The sequence below is a fragment of the Dufourea novaeangliae genome, unplaced genomic scaffold, assembly GCF_001272555.1.
Source record: "Dufourea novaeangliae isolate 0120121106 unplaced genomic scaffold, ASM127255v1 scaffold218, whole genome shotgun sequence".
In the NCBI taxonomy this organism is placed as follows: domain Eukaryota; kingdom Metazoa; phylum Arthropoda; class Insecta; order Hymenoptera; family Halictidae; genus Dufourea; species Dufourea novaeangliae.
The window spans coordinates 465740-474746 of record NW_015374101.1 but is presented as its reverse complement, the minus strand read 5'-3'; positions in this window follow the sequence as shown (position 1 = coordinate 474746).

Sequence of the window (9007 nt, the reverse complement as noted above, 5' to 3'; positions counted from 1 at the left end):
AAAATTCATAATTATATATGTCTTGATGAGTTTTGAAAATAAGGTGATTATTTTTTACCAAAAATAATTTTGTATGGACAGATGCTTCTATCAATAGCAATGAATACAAGTTTTGAAGTAAATATTATAAACGGAATATATTTTGGTATATGTATTTCATGTAACAACAAAATTTTATCTACAATTATATAGCTGAACATGTTTTTGTATTTATCGATCACATTTCCTGTGTCAATGAAAAGTTCACATGAAAATTTAAGTAGCAGTTTAAGCTAACAGGTTTTAATAACAGTTAATATATAAATGTAACAATACTTCTATAACTTTCTATAACTAATATACAGTAAATAGGCCGAAACATAAATTTAAGTATTCTGTTAAGGGATATATTGTACTAGGTTCCGAATAAGACAAATACATACATAAACTTCATTGAACTGCGAACTAAACTAAACTTTAAACGATCAAGCATGCCATAAATGCATAAAATCCGTAATCTACTTATATGACACGTATCTTCGAATTAAATCGACGTGTCTTAAGCCTATCACTAACCGTAAGGCTGCGCGTTTGTAGAGTCTGATAGTAGAATGTCGAAGCCATACAGTTGAATTGGATTATAACGATCATTATTAATAAGTAGAGTAAGAGAGATTACGATCGAGCGTTGAAAATCGAAATGTAATTTCGCAAGATTTAAAAAGGGTGTTGCTTAAAACATTATTTTCAGTTATTTGAATATTCAGCGTTTGTTGCACTCCTAACACGCCGTCGAGAATCTAGTACCAATGAAATCAATAGTAACATCGTTCCGAAGTCGTTTTCCAAGATTTAATGGCGTCGAATTTCAAACTGAAGGGGGCCCTACATCTTCAGCAGCGCGTGCTGAATACGAGCGACAATTTTTTGCACGTTTCGCCGAGATAGATTGTTTTTATCTGATTCACGTATTCGGCGTAAACGGCGACCACGGTCTGTCGAATCCCCGATAGGTTAACGAGGAAAGTTTGTTTGAGTATTTGTTACTCTCTTCGGGAGAGGGACGCTATCTTAATACTATGTCATGCGGGCCCTGGCCGCGTGAGAACGCTACCACTTCACCCTTCTGCTAAACGTACAATAATCTTTCCCCCACCGGTTAATCCGCACAGTTTTTCGTTTCCGCCTCTGTCGAGGAACTTATTTCTTCCCGATTCTGGGTGAAACAGTATCCGAATGAAAAAGTAAAACTACTTACGGAAGTGAATTCATCAAGTGGGTTAGAGTGGTTTATATGAAATGACAATTTACTTGCTTCACAATTGAAATCCAATTTGATCAGCATGTCAATCAGATATTTTTCATTAGAAACCTCAAATATTTAATTAAATTGAACATTTCTATCCTTACACAGGGAACAAAATATAATAATATAGTTATTCTCATAAATTAATTAGAAGTGTTAGTGTAATAGTGAATTATTGGACAAAAAGTGAATAAATACATGAAGTGGTCTATTTTACACACTTAATCGTTGGGGTTTATTTTCTTAAACTTGTTTTATTGTTATTCCATCCTCTAGGTAATTATGCCTGAAGATTTTTACATTTATAAGTCGTATAACTAGTAACATTAATTAAATCGGCTAGAGACCTGTATAGAAATTTTTGCAATCTATATGTCGTTATAACATTATTTCTTGCATAAGAATAACATATAAGGGTGCAGTATGTACTTTTTGTTTCCAACGGTCGAATTATATTTCTTCATTATCAACTTTTTAATGATGTATGATGAATATATACTCGTCATGGGGAAATGACCAATTTATAAGTGTTCCGTCGTAGACCAGGAACGACGGCTATAAACTCAAACGATACCGTTAACTTTCATTATTTTACTTCGTTTGTACATTCATTTTAGATTTCTTCGAAGTCGGCCATTTTCAATTTAGATTTCGCTTTTGACATTTGGTCTGCAGTCTGTCACATGCGCACGGTAACCTAAGGGCCCACCCGGGCTTTAACGGGGCGCGCTGACTCGCAGACAATACGGCCATAAACCCTGTCGTTGGGAGACTCTCAAAATTTCGTCGAGGTCAAGTTGCCTCGTGAGCGACAAAAATGTCTAGCGTCCGCTTCACCCTGAAGGAGAGGTTTTCCACCTCCACGTCGCTTGGAAAAACCCAGGAATTTGCCTTCCCCTTCAGGGCATAACCGATTAAGATGTGAATTTTGGTAACGCCTTCGGCAATCTCGAAGAAGCGCGACGCCATACGAAACTCGCTCACGTATTCGATCATTCGTTCGCAAACACTCGTATCGGCAAGACGCATTCGATCATTCGACAAGTCACGCTGGACAAGACTTGATCACAGTAACTCGCGATTCGTCAGCTCCAACGGTCGAGCAATCATACGGTTCATTCTTACTTACGAGAAACTTGAAACAGTTACCTAAGATTAATTTGGCGAGCAACAGTCGCAACTGGACGCGTACCACGACGGTCGAGCCTGGGATTTACAACCCCAGGCGGATTCGAAAGAGATTCTCTGCGCGGATGGACGCGAGAATAAGTAATGACAAGTATACTCGTCATGTAAAAAAAATAAAATAGCTTTTGTTATAAAAATTGAAATTTTGGTAAATATTGAAAATATATTTCCTTTATTAGAATAAAGAAGTCAAATGGTTACGCATTTCCGAAACAAAATAATTCCACCGTAAAAGTGTCATTGTTTATAGACGTTAACACAAGTAGAAGTAGCCAGTAGTGTAGAGCCAAGTGATAGTTGCATAAATGTACTCGTACTAGATGTATCTTTAAATTTGATTTTCTCAAAAATTAACCTGATGTAAAAATATTCTACTTCACCTTTTGGATTTATTTTTACACATGAAAGCATTTTGTGCTCGATTATATTATCAATTTCATTAAAGAGAGCAATTATTAGAATGTGCGTTACTAACAAATAAAATACATTATAATGAGTATATAATTTTTTTGAAGTACTATTCAAGGTACTGTTCAAAGTGCTAAGGACAATTAGGATGAATATAACGTCTTATATAAAAAGTTAGGATGATAGGACGGGATAGGATATCTAACTCAAGCAACTTAAGTACAAGATGGTGCGGTTTCGAAGCGCGTTTACTCACATGGATGAATTTCGGGGAACTCGGTGATTAGATCGGTTCTCATATCCCAAACGTGGTAATAATGTAACTGAATGCTCCAGATAATCCTGATATAGATCTACTTATCGGGAGAGTACTGTTCTGGTAAAGAGGGGTGAAGTTAAGGAGGAGGAAGAGAAAGGATAGCTGGGAAGACGGAGGAACTAAAACAAGGGATACTGCCGGCGCACCGTGTTCCCATCCGGATACCTTTTGGTTTCTATAAAGCTGTGAAATGTCGCCTTGAACGATAAGTCCCACTATGAAAAGCTTTCAGTCACCACTTGCTTCTTTTGCAATCAGTCGAGATTCCAACTTACCATTCTCACCATTCTACCACTTCACGTTCGTCCTCTTCCTCTGTCTTCTTTTTAACATTATGTAACACTACTATAGAAGGGTAATAATACAAAATTATAACCATCATTGTAAATTGTTAATTTAAAGGTTTAGACTACCGCAACAGGTTCATAAAATACCGCATTTTTGGGGAATAATTCTTAAGTGACAAAAACATTTCATTCGAACAAAATTTTTCAATAAAGACACAGACATGTAGGCATGAATAGGATATCAATTTTTTTTTATTTCTTCTTTGAACACAAATATGGCGGTCGGAAGTATACTATAGTGTATACGGTTGCACGGTATACCTGATTTCTGTTGAGCACAAAAGAATAAAATTGCGAAAGTTTCCAGCAAAATATTAGTTTCTTTTTGCCAGCATATGACCCTTTATTTACCCGTAAGTGAGATAATAATTAAAATATCGAAGAAAATCTACGTCGGACGATAGACAACATAGATTGATTTAATAATCCATTGTCCAAATTTTGTTTCAGAAACCTTCTCATAAAAAATCACACCGCTTAGCCATGCACACCATGGTGTACCATCGACCCCCTATTCATTTTTAAAGAAAAATAGGAAAGGTATTTGTTTCGAAAAAAGTGTTTTTGTCATTTAAAGACAAATCCCCCAAAATGTTAGCATTTTTTTTAATACATCAAGGTGGTAATTAAGAACTACGAACAATGCAAACTAGGTAAAAATAAACTATTAATTCTCAGAAACAAATCTTTACCTAAACGAGCGGAGTTTTAACATCGATGTTCAATCAGTAACATATTTGACTATTTCCTGAACTAACCGGGGGAAGAATTAAATGCCGCGGCCACCACGAGTCGAGTCGTTGACGATCTCCGAATGTAGTTTCTCGAGTACAAGTAACGTGCATGTAATTGGAGGTCGAAACCAGCATCGTTTTCGTTGTAACGAGCGTGTACATCGAACGTTACACGATGAACGCAGTTCGCAAAGTCGACTGGTTAAAAATCGTTCGGCGAACTGACTGTTAATTCGAAGCCCATTATTACGTGGCAGTTGAATCGATCACCGTAATCCAAACGTTTCATTTCGCCCCCCCCCCCCCCACCAACCCCCTCCCACTCTCCGTGTCGATCCGTGTATTTTGAAGGGCTTCCAATTCGAGTGGGCGCGATAAAATCTCTGTCGGGTCGGTCGGGAGCACGACCAAAGCGGCGCCTTCGTCAACCGACGGTAATATCTGCGGATCGGTGAAAAAGACCGTGGTCGATTTCGGGAAAATTTTAAAAGTGTCGTACCGAATTGGCCGTAGCGCGACATATGTACGTGCGCGACAGGGAGCGATCGTAGCGACGAGATTGCCAGAGGCGAGGTCAGTAAGCGAAGCCAATCAGATTTACGAGTCGGGACATATCATGATCGCCTTTTACGACAATTAGTCACCGTCACTCTCTTTCCACTTGACGCACCGCGGGCACGGGCGACCGTCAGTAATGGAAAAGAGGTAAAATCGTTGGAAAAACCGAAATCGGACCGGGGGGTATCGTACCGATCGTATTGCGGGTTACGTTCATTTTAAAGTTCTACGGTCAGCCACGCCCTAACTCGGACCCGATTAGTCAGCGTTCATGGGGATAACCCAGTCACGAATATAATCCATTATCTCCGCGTAACGAAGTGACAGGAATAGTTTCGTGGATATATAACACCTTTTCTCTTTTTTAATATGAAAGTTTAATGTCACGTTTTTTTTTTAGTAAGCTCGTATTTAAAGGAAGAATTGATGCGATTTGAAAAGGTTGGCAGAGATTTAAAAAATATACCGCGAGTGCCGAAAACATCTGGCCAAACTGTAATTTCACCATATCTTTGTCATAACTTTTATCAGACCCGTATTTTATAGAAATAGGAGAACAGATTATTTTTATGCAAGAAAATGTTTGATATCACCGAATCTAAAGAAGCAGTGTATCCTCAATATGGGTATTGAGAGTTCATTCGTATTAAAGTAGACAAAAATTGTAATGAATATTCATCTAGAAATTATTTATTTCAAAGGTAATGATCAATTCATGTTCATGATCATTTAATGTACATTCCCTTGACTTTCCGTTATGACACAGTGAATCCATTTCAACTTTCCATGATATTGGATCGTTGCACATGAAATGGCTATTTTACTGACAGGTATATTTGACGTTAGTTTTATGAATAAACATTATTAGCATACTCCTTTCATTATTGCACAATTGCAGAGTACTGGGATTGTGAAACATTCACTTCTTCCCTCTTTTCTACTGGCACTCATATGCTGCAAACCTCATGATTGGCTTTGTAAAGTTACACACGATCCAACTTGTTTCTTATCAATCACCGCCGTACTTTATAAAAATTGGTACTAAGAAGCTACTATACAGGGTGTTAATGAAAATTTGTGACACATTTACAAGGTAGATTCTACATGCCACACTAAGACAAGAAGAGAATCATGACTGATGAAATTGCGGTCGAGGTTTTGTTTCCGAGTTATCAATTGTTGAAAGTACAGGCGAAGTACGCGTAAAAGGCGTTTGACACTGTGGGTTGATTATTCTACTCGAGAGGCGCGCTCTACAACGGTTTCACGAGTTGGTTTTACTCATTTCATTTTATTTCATTTATGAACTTTAACTAGATCATCGATCGATTCCATAGATATATCAGCTGGGAATCGACTGTTCGAGTAGTATAACGCGTCGCGGCAGAAGTATTTCCCGCGTATGTTCCCCACATTTCTCAGTAATTAATAAAAAAAAAATTAAAAAAAAACATATTTAAAATTATTGCGTTTTTCGTTTGTGATGTGTTCAAGATTCTATTGAAACGATTACAGTTTCCGAACTCTGTTCACTTTTTTCAAAATGTTGTGTGGTGTTCCTGAATCCTTTTCGTTTCCATTACACTCATATGGCTATGTATTATAAATTACGAAATAAAATAATTAGTACCATGTATTTTTTCATATTTGAGAGTATGTAATAGTTTCTCCTGGTCCTGTATAAATAAAGGGCATGACAAAAATGTTAAGTAACATTTAAAGATCATTGGTAAAATAGGATACTATCATTCTTTGTTTCTTTGATTTGTTGGAATCCAAAGGTTGAGCATTGTTAACGGTACAATAAAAACATGTGAACCGTTAATTTTTTTCAAAAATTTTGCAGGAGAGTTTAATGATCAAAGATAGGACTTATTGATATTGTTATGTATTGACAGCGGATTTTTATGCAAAATCATATTTTCTAAAGTAATCCATAAAGACAAGAACACATGAAGAAGTTTCTTTCAGAAAAAAATAGAGAACTCGTTGGATCTGATGAAAGTTTTGTTCTTTATTGTATTTTACAGACCCCAGTAGGCTGTAAATGCATAAAATCCGCTGTCTAGTTACGTATAATAACTATATAATATATATTATTGTACATAACTCTGATAGAAGTAAAAAAGTTGGAAAATGGCAACGAATGATACATGACATTAAGCACTCTCAAAGTGTTAAAATGTTCTTGTGAATCATTTATATCTCATGCAGCATAGTCAAACATGCAAAAAAATATTCTTTGTAATTGTTAAATAATTCGGGTATATAGGAGTAATTAATGACACGTCTGTTAAAGCTACAGAAATATCACGAATAAGTTCAGCGACACGAAATATGAGACTATTTTCGTAAAGAATGTATCTTTGTTACTCTATCGGTAGGTTACCGATCGAACGTTTACAGTTCGATGATTACCAAAGAGCGGATCGTGTCAAATTTATTTCGATTGGCGGAAGGTCAAACCGTCAATCGAAAATAAGAATTTAGTTTTTCCGTCGTGGAAATAGAAAAGATATAGAAAAGTCGCGGATCGCGGCGATGTAACTGACGTTTTCATTCGAAACTTTCATCCGTTCATTCCTGACAAATCGATTTCCTTTCCCTACCCACCGCTGATGTTGTAGGTTTATCCCCGATCCAACAAATGATATCGAAAGCAATAGAAATTTCCCCCGCGCGTCGGCGTATATTTGTTCGGCGAATCAGGGGGAAACTGCGAACAGTACCTATTGGCATCGAAAGTTTCATAAACTTCCCGCAATCGACCGTCCATCGTCGATTCCGCGAAACCGCTATAAATTGCGGTTTAATTGGCAGTGCGTTAGGGGGGGTTGCAATAGGCATTCCGATCGAAACGCAAACGCTGCGGCCGCTATCTCTCTCGTTCAATTATCGTCATGCAAAAACGAACCCGACGCATTAACAAATCCACTAAATCTCAATGGATCATCATCTCCCTTTTCTTTTTTTTTTCTTCCTCAACGGATAAAACGCGAGTCCAGGTATTCACGCATGCGCTTACAGATCGCCCGTCGAGGCGCCCGCATTTCGCGATCCGCTCGTTTTCTCCCATAGACGAATGAATTCCCCATGCGTTTTTGCTCTGACCAACTCGGAACGAACCCTCCCGACCAGCTATCCCAGCAGCTCCGGAATAGTAGGTGATGGGCGAGGTGGGAGTCAGGCGGTAGGATAGTGAGCTGAGGATCGATGGAGATAATGCCCATTACCCTTAATACGAACACGCTCTTCTTCCATCTCTTCCTCCCGTTCACCTTTAACCCTCCCACGCCGGGTCTCTCCTTCGCCCAAGCCATTCCATTCTCGTGGCTCCTTCGCAATCTGTAACCGATGCTTTTTATCGTCTCCACTGACTCGATTCGAGAACTCTCTCCCACCCCGGTTCTCGTCGTTATCATCATTGATCAAAATTTTGAAATCCCGAATAGAGTGTAATGCCACTTCTATGTCGCCGGGCGTAACTTCAACAAAGAGTGCCCCATTCTCGATCACACTTCTATGACCTCCTATGGTGGCGGACCGAAAATGGCTGAAACGAATGTCCTCGATTTGTCTTCCCTTCCTTATCTTTGATACAATTGTCATCTCACAGTCACTACGATCAACGGCGTTCTTACATTTAAAAAATGATTCGGTATAGGTATTGCGATGTAACCCGTGGAAGGTAATCATTAATCCAATTGGAATAATGACCCATATAACAAGCCTGAAGTCTCTGCACGAAATTGCGAAGTAACGTGCTGTTCCATCTCGAACAAAGGACTACGGTTACACTGGGAACTCTGACTCTTCGAAATTGTCGACGTTCCGTCAGTTAACTCTTGTTTAAGCAATGTTCATCCTTCTGTTTCACTGAGTTTATTTTCTCTCCCTGAAGACGGCAGCATTACGGGGCAATTTTTCGCAAACGCGCAATCACCGATACGGAAGAGATTCATTGTTTCGCGGGGGGTGAACCGTGGCTCTATGAGTGTGTACTTATCTGAAGTGGAACCGCAACGAGTTTCCCGTGAAGGGCTACTCTCTCCCTCCATCCCTCCTCTCTCTCTCTCTCTCTCTCTCTCTCTCTCTCTCTCTTGTGTCTCAACGCGAGACAAGTTCTTCGTTACTGATTTAATTGCTTTGCTTGCTCTTTGGAACACGC